We start from the raw sequence: 12816 nt of genomic DNA, 5'->3' as shown, positions 1-12816 counted from the left end.
GCGCAAAAAGCTCGCCGTCAATATCAAATGAATTTCTTATTCGATGTGAGCAATTGGCACTCGGGTCCGACGCGTGAAGGCGATTACGAAGGTTTCGGGTACAGATGGTAGCAGATGCATGTTAGTACGTCTTGCTTAAAGTGATGAAAAAGTGTTTCCGCCCGGGATCGAACCGGGGACCTTCTGCGGGTTAGGCAGACGCGATAACCGCTACACCACGGAAACTGCTTGTGTGCACTTTACTTCTCAGACAACTTGTAGCGATGTTGCCATCGTAACTAAAAAATTCAATAAATGTGGTACTTGCAAAACGAAGGGACATGCAGCAGATCCACACACGACGTGGCTCATTGGAGGGCAATACGACATAGGCAGGAAAATACTGTTCCCGCCCGGGATCGAACCGGGGACCTTCTGCGTGTGAAGCAGACGCGATAACCGCTACACTACGGAAACGACGGACGCGAGGAGTCCATCCTTGTTCACTCGAACTTGCCTCAGACTTTCTCTCGTCCGCGAATGCACACACGACAGTTCTTTTGTCAGCCTGGAACCCATCACAGCCGAGGGCTCAAGAAGTCTTCGGGGTGCTCGAGAGGGTGTCTGCCGTAGCACCCCTAACGAGATAGCGGCGTCTCGCGCAGTCGATATTGCAAGTCATATCAGCAAAAGCAATCACTTTCTCAGCAGCAGGCAGTGCGAGCCCAGCGGCAGCTCTACATGAAGGTACCAATAGCCCAGGAAGGCCGCCGACCGCGGGAATTCGCGCCGCCCCCATCCCGCCAGCGTACACGAGACTTCCAGGGCACCCTGGACGACATCGAGGGACTGGAATATTTGGCATTCGCCGTGTTACAGGGCTCGTTGATCTAGGGGCATGATTCCTGCTTAGGGTGCAGGAGGTCCCGGGTTCAAATCCCGGACGAGCCCTAGCGTTCTGTGCAAACTGATCGCACGTCAGTGGCTGAGTCAGCGCAAAAAGCTCGCCGTCAATATCAAATGAATTTCTTATTCGATGTGAGCAATTGGCACTCGGGTCCGACGCGTGAAGGCGATTACGAAGGTTTCGGGTACAGATGGTAGCAGATGCATGTTAGTACGTCTTGCTTAAAGTGATGAAAAAGTGTTTCCGCCCGGGATCGAACCGGGGACCTTCTGCGTGTTAGGCAGACGTGATAACCGCTACACCACGGAAAATGCTTGTGTGCACCTTACTTCACGGCAACTTGTAGTGATGTTGCCATCGTAACTAAAAAATTCAATAAATGTGGTACTTGCAAAACGAAGGGACATGCAGCAGATCCACACACGACGTGGCTCATTGGAGGACAATACGACATAGGCAGGAAAATACTGTTCCCGCCCGGGATCGAACCGGGGACCTTCTGCGTGTTAGGCAGACGTGATAACCGCTACACAACGGAAACTGCTTGTGTGCACCTTACTTCACAGACAACTTGTAGTGATGTTGCCATCGTAACTAAAAAATTCAATAAATGTGGTACTTGCAAAACGAAGGGACATGCAGCAGATCCACACACGACGTGGCTCATTGGAGGACAATACGACAGAGGCAGGAAAATACTGTTCCCGCCCGGGATCCAACCGGGGACCTTCTGCGTGTGAAGCAGACGCGATAACCGCTACACTACGGAAACGACGGACCCGAGGAGTCCATCCTAGTTCACTCGAACTTGCCTCAGACTTTCTCTCGTCCGCGAATGCACACACGACAGTTCTTTTGTCAGCCTGGAACCCATCACAGCCGAGGGTTCAAGAAGTCTTCGGGGTGCTCGAGAGGGTGTCTGCCGTAGCACCCCTAACGAGATAGCGGCGTTTCGCGCAGTCTTTATTGCAAGTCATATCAGCAAAAGCAATCACTTTCTCAGCAGCAGGCAGTGCGAGCCCAGCGGCAGCTCTACATGAAGGTACCAATAGCCCAGGAAGGCCGCCGACCGCGGGAATTCGCGCCGCCCCCATCCCGCCAGCGTACACGAGACTTCCAGGGCATCCTGGACGACATCGAGGGACTGGAATATTTGGCATCCGCCGTGTCACAGGGCTCGTTGGTCTAGGGATATGATTCCTGCTTAGGGTGCAGGAGGTCCCGGGTTCAAATTCCGGACGAGCCCTAGCGTTTTGTGCAAACTGATTGCACGTCAGTGGCTGAGTCAGCGCAAAAAGCTCGCCGTCAATATCAAATGAATTTCTTATTCGATGTGAGCAATTGGCACTCGGGTCCGACGCGTGAAGGCGATTACTAAGGTTTCGGGTACAGATGGTAGCAGATGCATGTTAGTACGTCTTGCTTAAAGTGATGAAAAAGTGTTTCCGCCCGGGATCGAACCGGGGACCTTCTGCGGGTTAGGCAGACGCGATAACCGCTACACCACGGAAACTGCTTGTGTGCACTTTACTTCTCAGACAACTTGTAGCGATGTTGCCATCGTAACTAAAAAATTCAATAAATGTGGTACTTGCAAAACGAAGGGACATGCAGCAGATCCACACACGACGTGGCTCATTGGAGGGCAATACGACATAGGCAGGAAAATACTGTTCCCGCCCGGGATCGAACCGGGGACCTTCTGCGTGTGAAGCAGACGCGATAACCGCTACACTACGGAAACGACGGACGCGAGGAGTCCATCCTTGTTCACTCGAACTTGCCTCAGACTTTCTCTCGTCCGCGAATGCACACACGACAGTTCTTTTGTCAGCCTGGAACCCATCACAGCCGAGGGCTCAAGAAGTCTTCGGGGTGCTCGAGAGGGTGTCTGCCGTAGCACCCCTAACGAGATAGCGGCGTCTCGCGCAGTCGATATTGCAAGTCATATCAGCAAAAGCAATCACTTTCTCAGCAGCAGGCAGTGCGAGCCCAGCGGCAGCTCTACATGAAGGTACCAATAGCCCAGGAAGGCCGCCGACCGCGGGAATTCGCGCCGCCCCCATCCCGCCAGCGTACACGAGACTTCCAGGGCATCCTGGACGACATCGAGGGACTGGAATATTTGGCATCCGCCGTGTCACAGGGCTCGTTGGTCTAGGGATATGATTCCTGCTTAGGGTGCAGGAGGTCCCGGGTTCAAATTCCGGACGAGCCCTAGCGTTTTGTGCAAACTGATTGCACGTCAGTGGCTGAGTCAGCGCAAAAAGCTCGCCGTCAATATCAAATGAATTTCTTATTCGATGTGAGCAATTGGCACTCGGGTCCGACGCGTGAAGGCGATTACGAAGGTTTCGGGTACAGATGGTAGCAGATGCATGTTAGTACGTCTTGCTTAAAGTGATGAAAAAGTGTTTCCGCCCGGGATCGAACCGGGGACCTTCTGCGGGTTAGGCAGACGCGATAACCGCTACACCACGGAAACTGCTTGTGTGCACTTTACTTCTCAGACAACTTGTAGCGATGTTGCCATCGTAACTAAAAAATTCAATAAATGTGGTACTTGCAAAACGAAGGGACATGCAGCAGATCCACACACGACGTGGCTCATTGGAGGGCAATACGACATAGGCAGGAAAATACTGTTCCCGCCCGGGATCGAACCGGGGACCTTCTGCGTGTGAAGCAGACGCGATAACCGCTACACTACGGAAACGACGGACGCGAGGAGTCCATCCTTGTTCACTCGAACTTGCCTCAGACTTTCTCTCGTCCGCGAATGCACACACGACAGTTCTTTTGTCAGCCTGGAACCCATCACAGCCGAGGGCTCAAGAAGTCTTCGGGGTGCTCGAGAGGGTGTCTGCCGTAGCACCCCTAACGAGATAGCGGCGTCTCGCGCAGTCGATATTGCAAGTCATATCAGCAAAAGCAATCACTTTCTCAGCAGCAGGCAGTGCGAGCCCAGCGGCAGCTCTACATGAAGGTACCAATAGCCCAGGAAGGCCGCCGACCGCGGGAATTCGCGCCGCCCCCATCCCGCCAGCGTACACGAGACTTCCAGGGCACCCTGGACGACATCGAGGGACTGGAATATTTGGCATTCGCCGTGTTACAGGGCTCGTTGATCTAGGGGCATGATTCCTGCTTAGGGTGCAGGAGGTCCCGGGTTCAAATCCCGGACGAGCCCTAGCGTTCTGTGCAAACTGATCGCACGTCAGTGGCTGAGTCAGCGCAAAAAGCTCGCCGTCAATATCAAATGAATTTCTTATTCGATGTGAGCAATTGGCACTCGGGTCCGACGCGTGAAGGCGATTACGAAGGTTTCGGGTACAGATGGTAGCAGATGCATGTTAGTACGTCTTGCTTAAAGTGATGAAAAAGTGTTTCCGCCCGGGATCGAACCGGGGACCTTCTGCGTGTTAGGCAGACGTGATAACCGCTACACCACGGAAAATGCTTGTGTGCACCTTACTTCACGGCAACTTGTAGTGATGTTGCCATCGTAACTAAAAAATTCAATAAATGTGGTACTTGCAAAACGAAGGGACATGCAGCAGATCCACACACGACGTGGCTCATTGGAGGACAATACGACATAGGCAGGAAAATACTGTTCCCGCCCGGGATCGAACCGGGGACCTTCTGCGTGTTAGGCAGACGTGATAACCGCTACACAACGGAAACTGCTTGTGTGCACCTTACTTCACAGACAACTTGTAGTGATGTTGCCATCGTAACTAAAAAATTCAATAAATGTGGTACTTGCAAAACGAAGGGACATGCAGCAGATCCACACACGACGTGGCTCATTGGAGGACAATACGACAGAGGCAGGAAAATACTGTTCCCGCCCGGGATCCAACCGGGGACCTTCTGCGTGTGAAGCAGACGCGATAACCGCTACACTACGGAAACGACGGACCCGAGGAGTCCATCCTAGTTCACTCGAACTTGCCTCAGACTTTCTCTCGTCCGCGAATGCACACACGACAGTTCTTTTGTCAGCCTGGAACCCATCACAGCCGAGGGTTCAAGAAGTCTTCGGGGTGCTCGAGAGGGTGTCTGCCGTAGCACCCCTAACGAGATAGCGGCGTTTCGCGCAGTCTTTATTGCAAGTCATATCAGCAAAAGCAATCACTTTCTCAGCAGCAGGCAGTGCGAGCCCAGCGGCAGCTCTACATGAAGGTACCAATAGCCCAGGAAGGCCGCCGACCGCGGGAATTCGCGCCGCCCCCATCCCGCCAGCGTACACGAGACTTCCAGGGCATCCTGGACGACATCGAGGGACTGGAATATTTGGCATCCGCCGTGTCACAGGGCTCGTTGGTCTAGGGATATGATTCCTGCTTAGGGTGCAGGAGGTCCCGGGTTCAAATTCCGGACGAGCCCTAGCGTTTTGTGCAAACTGATTGCACGTCAGTGGCTGAGTCAGCGCAAAAAGCTCGCCGTCAATATCAAATGAATTTCTTATTCGATGTGAGCAATTGGCACTCGGGTCCGACGCGTGAAGGCGATTACTAAGGTTTCGGGTACAGATGGTAGCAGATGCATGTTAGTACGTCTTGCTTAAAGTGATGAAAAAGTGTTTCCGCCCGGGATCGAACCGGGGACCTTCTGCGGGTTAGGCAGACGCGATAACCGCTACACCACGGAAACTGCTTGTGTGCACTTTACTTCTCAGACAACTTGTAGCGATGTTGCCATCGTAACTAAAAAATTCAATAAATGTGGTACTTGCAAAACGAAGGGACATGCAGCAGATCCACACACGACGTGGCTCATTGGAGGGCAATACGACATAGGCAGGAAAATACTGTTCCCGCCCGGGATCGAACCGGGGACCTTCTGCGTGTGAAGCAGACGCGATAACCGCTACACTACGGAAACGACGGACGCGAGGAGTCCATCCTTGTTCACTCGAACTTGCCTCAGACTTTCTCTCGTCCGCGAATGCACACACGACAGTTCTTTTGTCAGCCTGGAACCCATCACAGCCGAGGGCTCAAGAAGTCTTCGGGGTGCTCGAGAGGGTGTCTGCCGTAGCACCCCTAACGAGATAGCGGCGTCTCGCGCAGTCGATATTGCAAGTCATATCAGCAAAAGCAATCACTTTCTCAGCAGCAGGCAGTGCGAGCCCAGCGGCAGCTCTACATGAAGGTACCAATAGCCCAGGAAGGCCGCCGACCGCGGGAATTCGCGCCGCCCCCATCCCGCCAGCGTACACGAGACTTCCAGGGCACCCTGGACGACATCGAGGGACTGGAATATTTGGCATTCGCCGTGTCACAGGGCTCGTTGATCTAGGGGCATGATTCCTGCTTAGGGTGCAGGAGGTCCCGGGTTCAAATCCCGGACGAGCCCTAGCGTTTTGTGCAAACTGATCGCACGTCAGTGGCTGAGTCAGCGCAAAAAGCTCGCCGTCAATATCAAATGAATTTCTTATTCGATGTGAGCAATTGGCACTCGGGTCCGACGCGTGAAGGCGATTACGAAGGTTTCGGGTACAGATGGTAGCAGATGCATGTTAGTACGTCTTGCTTAAAGTGATGAAAAAGTGTTTCCGCCCAGGATCGAACCGGGGACCTTCTGCGTGTTAGGCAGACGTGATAACCGCTACACCACGGAAAATGCTTGTGTGCATCTTATTTCACAGACAACTTGTAGTGATGTTGCCATCGTAACTAAAAAATTCAATAAATGTGGTACTTGCAAAACGAAGGGACATGCAGCAGATCCACACACGACGTGGCTCATTGGAGGACAATACGACATAGGCAGGAAAATACTGTTCCCGCCCGGGATCGAACCGGGGACCTTCTGCGTGTTAGGCAGACGTGATAACCGCTACACAACGGAAACTGCTTGTGTGCACCTTACTTCACAGACAACTTGTAGTGATGTTGCCATCGTAACTAAAAAATTCAATAAATGTGGTACTTGCAAAACGAAGGGACATGCAGCAGATCCACACACGACGTGGCTCATTGGAGGACAATACGACAGAGGCAGGAAAATACTGTTCCCGCCCGGGATCCAACCGGGGACCTTCTGCGTGTGAAGCAGACGTGATAACCGCTACACTACGGAAACGACGGACCCGAGGAGTCCATCCTAGTTCACTCGAACTTGCCTCAGACTTTCTCTCGTCCGCGAATGCACACACGACAGTTCATTTGTCAGCCTGGAACCCATCACAGCCGAGGGTTCAAGAAGTCTTCGGGGTGCTCGAGAGGGTGTCTGCCGTAGCACCCCTAACGAGATAGCGGCGTTTCGCGCAGTCTTTATTGCAAGTCATATCAGCAAAAGCAATCACTTTCTCAGCAGCAGGCAGTGCGAGCCCAGCGGCAGCTCTACATGAAGGTACCAATAGCCCAGGAAGGCCGCCGACCGCGGGAATTCGCGCCGCCCCCATCCCGCCAGCGTACACGAGACTTCCAGGGCATCCTGGACGACATCGAGGGACTGGAATATTTGGCATCCGCCGTGTCACAGGGCTCGTTGGTCTAGGGATATGATTCCTGCTTAGGGTGCAGGAGGTCCCGGGTTCAAATTCCGGACGAGCCCTAGCGTTTTGTGCAAACTGATTGCACGTCAGTGGCTGAGTCAGCGCAAAAAGCTCGCCGTCAATATCAAATGAATTTCTTATTCGATGTGAGCAATTGGCACTCGGGTCCGACGCGTGAAGGCGATTACGAAGGTTTCGGGTACAGATGGTAGCAGATGCATGTTAGTACGTCTTGCTTAAAGTGATGAAAAAGTGTTTCCGCCCGGGATCGAACCGGGGACCTTCTGCGGGTTAGGCAGACGCGATAACCGCTACACCACGGAAACTGCTTGTGTGCACTTTACTTCTCAGACAACTTGTAGCGATGTTGCCATCGTAACTAAAAAATTCAATAAATGTGGTACTTGCAAAACGAAGGGACATGCAGCAGATCCACACACGACGTGGCTCATTGGAGGGCAATACGACATAGGCAGGAAAATACTGTTCCCGCCCGGGATCGAACCGGGGACCTTCTGCGTGTGAAGCAGACGTGATAACCGCTACACTACGGAAACGACGGACGCGAGGAGTCCATCCTTGTTCACTCGAACTTGCCTCAGACTTTCTCTCGTCCGCGAATGCACACACGACAGTTCTTTTGTCAGCCTGGAACCCATCACAGCCGAGGGCTCAAGAAGTCTTCGGGGTGCTCGAGAGGGTGTCTGCCGTAGCACCCCTAACGAGATAGCGGCGTCTCGCGCAGTCGATATTGCAAGTCATATCAGCAAAAGCAATCACTTTCTCAGCAGCAGGCAGTGCGAGCCCAGCGGCAGCTCTACATGAAGGTACCAATAGCCCAGGAAGGCCGCCGACCGCGGGAATTCGCGCCGCCCCCATCCCGCCAGCGTACACGAGACTTCCAGGGCATCCTGGACGACATCGAGGGACTGGAATATTTGGCATCCGCCGTGTCACAGGGCTCGTTGGTCTAGGGATATGATTCCTGCTTAGGGTGCAGGAGGTCCCGGGTTCAAATTCCGGACGAGCCCTAGCGTTTTGTGCAAACTGATTGCACGTCAGTGGCTGAGTCAGCGCAAAAAGCTCGCCGTCAATATCAAATGAATTTCTTATTCGATGTGAGCAATTGGCACTCGGGTCCGACGCGTGAAGGCGATTACGAAGGTTTCGGGTACAGATGGTAGCAGATGCATGTTAGTACGTCTTGCTTAAAGTGATGAAAAAGTGTTTCCGCCCGGGATCGAACCGGGGACCTTCTGCGGGTTAGGCAGACGCGATAACCGCTACACCACGGAAACTGCTTGTGTGCACTTTACTTCTCAGACAACTTGTAGCGATGTTGCCATCGTAACTAAAAAATTCAATAAATGTGGTACTTGCAAAACGAAGGGACATGCAGCAGATCCACACACGACGTGGCTCATTGGAGGGCAATACGACATAGGCAGGAAAATACTGTTCCCGCCCGGGATCGAACCGGGGACCTTCTGCGTGTGAAGCAGACGTGATAACCGCTACACTACGGAAACGACGGACGCGAGGAGTCCATCCTTGTTCACTCGAACTTGCCTCAGACTTTCTCTCGTCCGCGAATGCACACACGACAGTTCTTTTGTCAGCCTGGAACCCATCACAGCCGAGGGCTCAAGAAGTCTTCGGGGTGCTCGAGAGGGTGTCTGCCGTAGCACCCCTAACGAGATAGCGGCGTCTCGCGCAGTCGATATTGCAAGTCATATCAGCAAAAGCAATCACTTTCTCAGCAGCAGGCAGTGCGAGCCCAGCGGCAGCTCTACATGAAGGTACCAATAGCCCAGGAAGGCCGCCGACCGCGGGAATTCGCGCCGCCCCCATCCCGCCAGCGTACACGAGACTTCCAGGGCATCCTGGACGACATCGAGGGACTGGAATATTTGGCATCCGCCGTGTCACAGGGCTCGTTGGTCTAGGGATATGATTCCTGCTTAGGGTGCAGGAGGTCCCGGGTTCAAATTCCGGACGAGCCCTAGCGTTTTGTGCAAACTGATTGCACGTCAGTGGCTGAGTCAGCGCAAAAAGCTCGCCGTCAATATCAAATGAATTTCTTATTCGATGTGAGCAATTGGCACTCGGGTCCGACGCGTGAAGGCGATTACGAAGGTTTCGGGTACAGATGGTAGCAGATGCATGTTAGTACGTCTTGCTTAAAGTGATGAAAAAGTGTTTCCGCCCGGGATCGAACCGGGGACCTTCTGCGTGTTAGGCAGACGTGATAACCGCTACACCACGGAAAATGCTTGTGTGCACCTTACTTCACAGACAACTTGTAGTGATGTTGCCATCGTAACTAAAAAATTCAATAAATGTGGTACTTGCAAAACGAAGGGACATGCAGCAGATCCACACACGACGTGGCTCATTGGAGGACAATACGACAGAGGCAGGAAAATACTGTTCCCGCCCGGGATCCAACCGGGGACCTTCTGCGTGTGAAGCAGACGTGATAACCGCTACACTACGGAAACGACGGACCCGAGGAGTCCATCCTAGTTCACTCGAACTTGCCTCAGACTTTCTCTCGTCCGCGAATGCACACACGACAGTTCTTTTGTCAGCCTGGAACCCATCACAGCCGAGGGTTCAAGAAGTCTTCGGGGTGCTCGAGAGGGTGTCTGCCGTAGCACCCCTAACGAGATAGCGGCGTTTCGCGCAGTCTTTATTGCAAGTCATATCAGCAAAAGCAATCACTTTCTCAGCAGCAGGCAGTGCGAGCCCAGCGGCAGCTCTACATGAAGGTACCAATAGCCCAGGAAGGCCGCCGACCGCGGGAATTCGCGCCGCCCCCATCCCGCCAGCGTACACGAGACTTCCAGGGCATCCTGGACGACATCGAGGGACTGGAATATTTGGCATCCGCCGTGTCACAGGGCTCGTTGGTCTAGGGATATGATTCCTGCTTAGGGTGCAGGAGGTCCCGGGTTCAAATTCCGGACGAGCCCTAGCGTTTTGTGCAAACTGATTGCACGTCAGTGGCTGAGTCAGCGCAAAAAGCTCGCCGTCAATATCAAATGAATTTCTTATTCGATGTGAGCAATTGGCACTCGGGTCCGACGCGTGAAGGCGATTACGAAGGTTTCGGGTACAGATGGTAGCAGATGCATGTTAGTACGTCTTGCTTAAAGTGATGAAAAAGTGTTTCCGCCCGGGATCGAACCGGGGACCTTCTGCGGGTTAGGCAGACGCGATAACCGCTACACCACGGAAACTGCTTGTGTGCACTTTACTTCTCAGACAACTTGTAGCGATGTTGCCATCGTAACTAAAAAATTCAATAAATGTGGTACTTGCAAAACGAAGGGACATGCAGCAGATCCACACACGACGTGGCTCATTGGAGGGCAATACGACATAGGCAGGAAAATACTGTTCCCGCCCGGGATCGAACCGGGGACCTTCTGCGTGTTAGGCAGACGTGATAACCGCTACACAACGGAAACTGCTTGTGTGCACCTTACTTCACAGACAACTTGTAGTGATGTTGCCATCGTAACTAAAAAATTCAATAAATGTGGTACTTGCAAAACGAAGGGACATGCAGCAGATCCACACACGACGTGGCTCATTGGAGGACAATACGACAGAGGCAGGAAAATACTGTTCCCGCCCGGGATCCAACCGGGGACCTTCTGCGTGTGAAGCAGACGTGATAACCGCTACACTACGGAAACGACGGACCCGAGGAGTCCATCCTAGTTCACTCGAACTTGCCTCAGACTTTCTCTCGTCCGCGAATGCACACACGACAGTTCATTTGTCAGCCTGGAACCCATCACAGCCGAGGGTTCAAGAAGTCTTCGGGGTGCTCGAGAGGGTGTCTGCCGTAGCACCCCTAACGAGATAGCGGCGTTTCGCGCAGTCTTTATTGCAAGTCATATCAGCAAAAGCAATCACTTTCTCAGCAGCAGGCAGTGCGAGCCCAGCGGCAGCTCTACATGAAGGTACCAATAGCCCAGGAAGGCCGCCGACCGCGGGAATTCGCGCCGCCCCCATCCCGCCAGCGTACACGAGACTTCCAGGGCATCCTGGACGACATCGAGGGACTGGAATATTTGGCATCCGCCGTGTCACAGGGCTCGTTGGTCTAGGGATATGATTCCTGCTTAGGGTGCAGGAGGTCCCGGGTTCAAATTCCGGACGAGCCCTAGCGTTTTGTGCAAACTGATTGCACGTCAGTGGCTGAGTCAGCGCAAAAAGCTCGCCGTCAATATCAAATGAATTTCTTATTCGATGTGAGCAATTGGCACTCGGGTCCGACGCGTGAAGGCGATTACGAAGGTTTCGGGTACAGATGGTAGCAGATGCATGTTAGTACGTCTTGCTTAAAGTGATGAAAAAGTGTTTCCGCCCGGGATCGAACCGGGGACCTTCTGCGTGTTAGGCAGACGCGATAACCGCTACACCACGGAAACTGCTTGTGTGCACTTTACTTCACAGACAACTTGTAGCGATGTTGCCATCGTAACTAAAAAATTCAATAAATGTGGTACTTGCAAAACGAAGGGACATGCAGCAGATCCACACACGACGTGGCTCATTGGAGGGCAATACGACATAGGCAGGAAAATACTGTTCCCGCCCGGGATCGAACCGGGGACCTTCTGCGTGTGAAGCAGACGTGATAACCGCTACACTACGGAAACGACGGACGCGAGGAGTCCATCCTTGTTCACTCGAACTTGCCTCAGACTTTCTCTCGTCCGCGAATGCACACACGACAGTTCTTTTGTCAGCCTGGAACCCATCACAGCCGAGGGCTCAAGAAGTCTTCGGGGTGCTCGAGAGGGTGTCTGCCGTAGCACCCCTAACGAGATAGCGGCGTCTCGCGCAGTCGATATTGCAAGTCATATCAGCAAAAGCAATCACTTTCTCAGCAGCAGGCAGTGCGAGCCCAGCGGCAGCTCTACATGAAGGTACCAATAGCCCAGGAAGGCCGCCGACCGCGGGAATTCGCGCCGCCCCCATCCCGCCAGCGTACACGAGACTTCCAGGGCATCCTGGACGACATCGAGGGACTGGAATATTTGGCATCCGCCGTGTCACAGGGCTCGTTGGTCTAGGGATATGATTCCTGCTTAGGGTGCAGGAGGTCCCGGGTTCAAATTCCGGACGAGCCCTAGCGTTTTGTGCAAACTGATTGCACGTCAGTGGCTGAGTCAGCGCAAAAAGCTCGCCGTCAATATCAAATGAATTTCTTATTCGATGTGAGCAATTGGCACTCGGGTCCGACGCGTGAAGGCGATTACGAAGGTTTCGGGTACAGATGGTAGCAGATGCATGTTAGTACGTCTTGCTTAAAGTGATGAAAAAGTGTTTCCGCCCGGGATCGAACCGGGGACCTTCTGCGTGTTAGGCAGACGTGATAACCGCTACACCACGGAAAATGCTT

At 53.2% G+C, this 12816-nt stretch overlaps 41 non-coding genes across 41 annotated transcripts; 12 read left to right on the top strand and 29 right to left on the bottom strand.

Annotated features, from left to right (window-relative positions):
* Window positions 1–152: 152 nt before the first annotated feature.
* Window positions 153–225, bottom strand: Trnav-aac. Its single transcript has one exon. It is a non-coding gene; the product is annotated as a tRNA-Val (tRNA).
* A 158-nt stretch (window positions 226–383) lies between these two features.
* Trnav-cac lies at window positions 384–456 on the bottom strand. Its single transcript has one exon. It is a non-coding gene; the product is annotated as a tRNA-Val (tRNA).
* A 402-nt stretch (window positions 457–858) lies between these two features.
* Window positions 859–930, top strand: Trnap-agg. The gene has a single exon. It is a non-coding gene; the product is annotated as a tRNA-Pro (tRNA).
* A 194-nt stretch (window positions 931–1124) lies between these two features.
* Window positions 1125–1197, bottom strand: Trnav-aac. Its single transcript has one exon. It is a non-coding gene; the product is annotated as a tRNA-Val (tRNA).
* A 157-nt stretch (window positions 1198–1354) lies between these two features.
* Trnav-aac lies at window positions 1355–1427 on the bottom strand. Its single transcript has one exon. It is a non-coding gene; the product is annotated as a tRNA-Val (tRNA).
* Window positions 1428–1585: 158 nt separating this feature from the next.
* Trnav-cac lies at window positions 1586–1658 on the bottom strand. The gene has a single exon. It is a non-coding gene; the product is annotated as a tRNA-Val (tRNA).
* A 402-nt stretch (window positions 1659–2060) lies between these two features.
* Trnap-agg lies at window positions 2061–2132 on the top strand. The gene has a single exon. It is a non-coding gene; the product is annotated as a tRNA-Pro (tRNA).
* Window positions 2133–2326: 194 nt separating this feature from the next.
* Window positions 2327–2399, bottom strand: Trnav-aac. Its single transcript has one exon. It is a non-coding gene; the product is annotated as a tRNA-Val (tRNA).
* A 158-nt stretch (window positions 2400–2557) lies between these two features.
* On the bottom strand, window positions 2558–2630 carry Trnav-cac. Its single transcript has one exon. It is a non-coding gene; the product is annotated as a tRNA-Val (tRNA).
* A 402-nt stretch (window positions 2631–3032) lies between these two features.
* Window positions 3033–3104, top strand: Trnap-agg. The gene has a single exon. It is a non-coding gene; the product is annotated as a tRNA-Pro (tRNA).
* A 194-nt stretch (window positions 3105–3298) lies between these two features.
* On the bottom strand, window positions 3299–3371 carry Trnav-aac. The gene has a single exon. It is a non-coding gene; the product is annotated as a tRNA-Val (tRNA).
* Window positions 3372–3529: 158 nt separating this feature from the next.
* On the bottom strand, window positions 3530–3602 carry Trnav-cac. Its single transcript has one exon. It is a non-coding gene; the product is annotated as a tRNA-Val (tRNA).
* A 402-nt stretch (window positions 3603–4004) lies between these two features.
* Window positions 4005–4076, top strand: Trnap-agg. Its single transcript has one exon. It is a non-coding gene; the product is annotated as a tRNA-Pro (tRNA).
* A 194-nt stretch (window positions 4077–4270) lies between these two features.
* Window positions 4271–4343, bottom strand: Trnav-aac. The gene has a single exon. It is a non-coding gene; the product is annotated as a tRNA-Val (tRNA).
* Window positions 4344–4500: 157 nt separating this feature from the next.
* Trnav-aac lies at window positions 4501–4573 on the bottom strand. Its single transcript has one exon. It is a non-coding gene; the product is annotated as a tRNA-Val (tRNA).
* Window positions 4574–4731: 158 nt separating this feature from the next.
* Trnav-cac lies at window positions 4732–4804 on the bottom strand. Its single transcript has one exon. It is a non-coding gene; the product is annotated as a tRNA-Val (tRNA).
* Window positions 4805–5206: 402 nt separating this feature from the next.
* On the top strand, window positions 5207–5278 carry Trnap-agg. Its single transcript has one exon. It is a non-coding gene; the product is annotated as a tRNA-Pro (tRNA).
* Window positions 5279–5472: 194 nt separating this feature from the next.
* Window positions 5473–5545, bottom strand: Trnav-aac. Its single transcript has one exon. It is a non-coding gene; the product is annotated as a tRNA-Val (tRNA).
* A 158-nt stretch (window positions 5546–5703) lies between these two features.
* Trnav-cac lies at window positions 5704–5776 on the bottom strand. The gene has a single exon. It is a non-coding gene; the product is annotated as a tRNA-Val (tRNA).
* Window positions 5777–6178: 402 nt separating this feature from the next.
* Trnap-agg lies at window positions 6179–6250 on the top strand. The gene has a single exon. It is a non-coding gene; the product is annotated as a tRNA-Pro (tRNA).
* Window positions 6251–6444: 194 nt separating this feature from the next.
* Trnav-aac lies at window positions 6445–6517 on the bottom strand. The gene has a single exon. It is a non-coding gene; the product is annotated as a tRNA-Val (tRNA).
* Window positions 6518–6675: 158 nt separating this feature from the next.
* On the bottom strand, window positions 6676–6748 carry Trnav-aac. The gene has a single exon. It is a non-coding gene; the product is annotated as a tRNA-Val (tRNA).
* Window positions 6749–6906: 158 nt separating this feature from the next.
* Window positions 6907–6979, bottom strand: Trnav-cac. The gene has a single exon. It is a non-coding gene; the product is annotated as a tRNA-Val (tRNA).
* A 402-nt stretch (window positions 6980–7381) lies between these two features.
* Trnap-agg lies at window positions 7382–7453 on the top strand. Its single transcript has one exon. It is a non-coding gene; the product is annotated as a tRNA-Pro (tRNA).
* A 194-nt stretch (window positions 7454–7647) lies between these two features.
* On the bottom strand, window positions 7648–7720 carry Trnav-aac. Its single transcript has one exon. It is a non-coding gene; the product is annotated as a tRNA-Val (tRNA).
* Window positions 7721–7878: 158 nt separating this feature from the next.
* Window positions 7879–7951, bottom strand: Trnav-cac. The gene has a single exon. It is a non-coding gene; the product is annotated as a tRNA-Val (tRNA).
* Window positions 7952–8353: 402 nt separating this feature from the next.
* Trnap-agg lies at window positions 8354–8425 on the top strand. The gene has a single exon. It is a non-coding gene; the product is annotated as a tRNA-Pro (tRNA).
* Window positions 8426–8619: 194 nt separating this feature from the next.
* Trnav-aac lies at window positions 8620–8692 on the bottom strand. The gene has a single exon. It is a non-coding gene; the product is annotated as a tRNA-Val (tRNA).
* Window positions 8693–8850: 158 nt separating this feature from the next.
* Trnav-cac lies at window positions 8851–8923 on the bottom strand. The gene has a single exon. It is a non-coding gene; the product is annotated as a tRNA-Val (tRNA).
* A 402-nt stretch (window positions 8924–9325) lies between these two features.
* Trnap-agg lies at window positions 9326–9397 on the top strand. The gene has a single exon. It is a non-coding gene; the product is annotated as a tRNA-Pro (tRNA).
* Window positions 9398–9591: 194 nt separating this feature from the next.
* On the bottom strand, window positions 9592–9664 carry Trnav-aac. The gene has a single exon. It is a non-coding gene; the product is annotated as a tRNA-Val (tRNA).
* Window positions 9665–9822: 158 nt separating this feature from the next.
* Trnav-cac lies at window positions 9823–9895 on the bottom strand. The gene has a single exon. It is a non-coding gene; the product is annotated as a tRNA-Val (tRNA).
* Window positions 9896–10297: 402 nt separating this feature from the next.
* On the top strand, window positions 10298–10369 carry Trnap-agg. Its single transcript has one exon. It is a non-coding gene; the product is annotated as a tRNA-Pro (tRNA).
* Window positions 10370–10563: 194 nt separating this feature from the next.
* Window positions 10564–10636, bottom strand: Trnav-aac. The gene has a single exon. It is a non-coding gene; the product is annotated as a tRNA-Val (tRNA).
* A 158-nt stretch (window positions 10637–10794) lies between these two features.
* Trnav-aac lies at window positions 10795–10867 on the bottom strand. Its single transcript has one exon. It is a non-coding gene; the product is annotated as a tRNA-Val (tRNA).
* A 158-nt stretch (window positions 10868–11025) lies between these two features.
* Trnav-cac lies at window positions 11026–11098 on the bottom strand. The gene has a single exon. It is a non-coding gene; the product is annotated as a tRNA-Val (tRNA).
* A 402-nt stretch (window positions 11099–11500) lies between these two features.
* On the top strand, window positions 11501–11572 carry Trnap-agg. Its single transcript has one exon. It is a non-coding gene; the product is annotated as a tRNA-Pro (tRNA).
* A 194-nt stretch (window positions 11573–11766) lies between these two features.
* On the bottom strand, window positions 11767–11839 carry Trnav-aac. The gene has a single exon. It is a non-coding gene; the product is annotated as a tRNA-Val (tRNA).
* A 158-nt stretch (window positions 11840–11997) lies between these two features.
* Trnav-cac lies at window positions 11998–12070 on the bottom strand. Its single transcript has one exon. It is a non-coding gene; the product is annotated as a tRNA-Val (tRNA).
* Window positions 12071–12472: 402 nt separating this feature from the next.
* On the top strand, window positions 12473–12544 carry Trnap-agg. Its single transcript has one exon. It is a non-coding gene; the product is annotated as a tRNA-Pro (tRNA).
* A 194-nt stretch (window positions 12545–12738) lies between these two features.
* On the bottom strand, window positions 12739–12811 carry Trnav-aac. The gene has a single exon. It is a non-coding gene; the product is annotated as a tRNA-Val (tRNA).
* Between the last annotated feature and the right edge of the window lie 5 nt (window positions 12812–12816).

This window comes from Schistocerca piceifrons, unplaced genomic scaffold, assembly GCF_021461385.2.
Source record: "Schistocerca piceifrons isolate TAMUIC-IGC-003096 unplaced genomic scaffold, iqSchPice1.1 HiC_scaffold_539, whole genome shotgun sequence".
In the NCBI taxonomy this organism is placed as follows: Eukaryota; Metazoa; Arthropoda; class Insecta; order Orthoptera; family Acrididae; genus Schistocerca; species Schistocerca piceifrons.
This window is presented reverse-complemented; position numbering and strand designations above follow the sequence as displayed.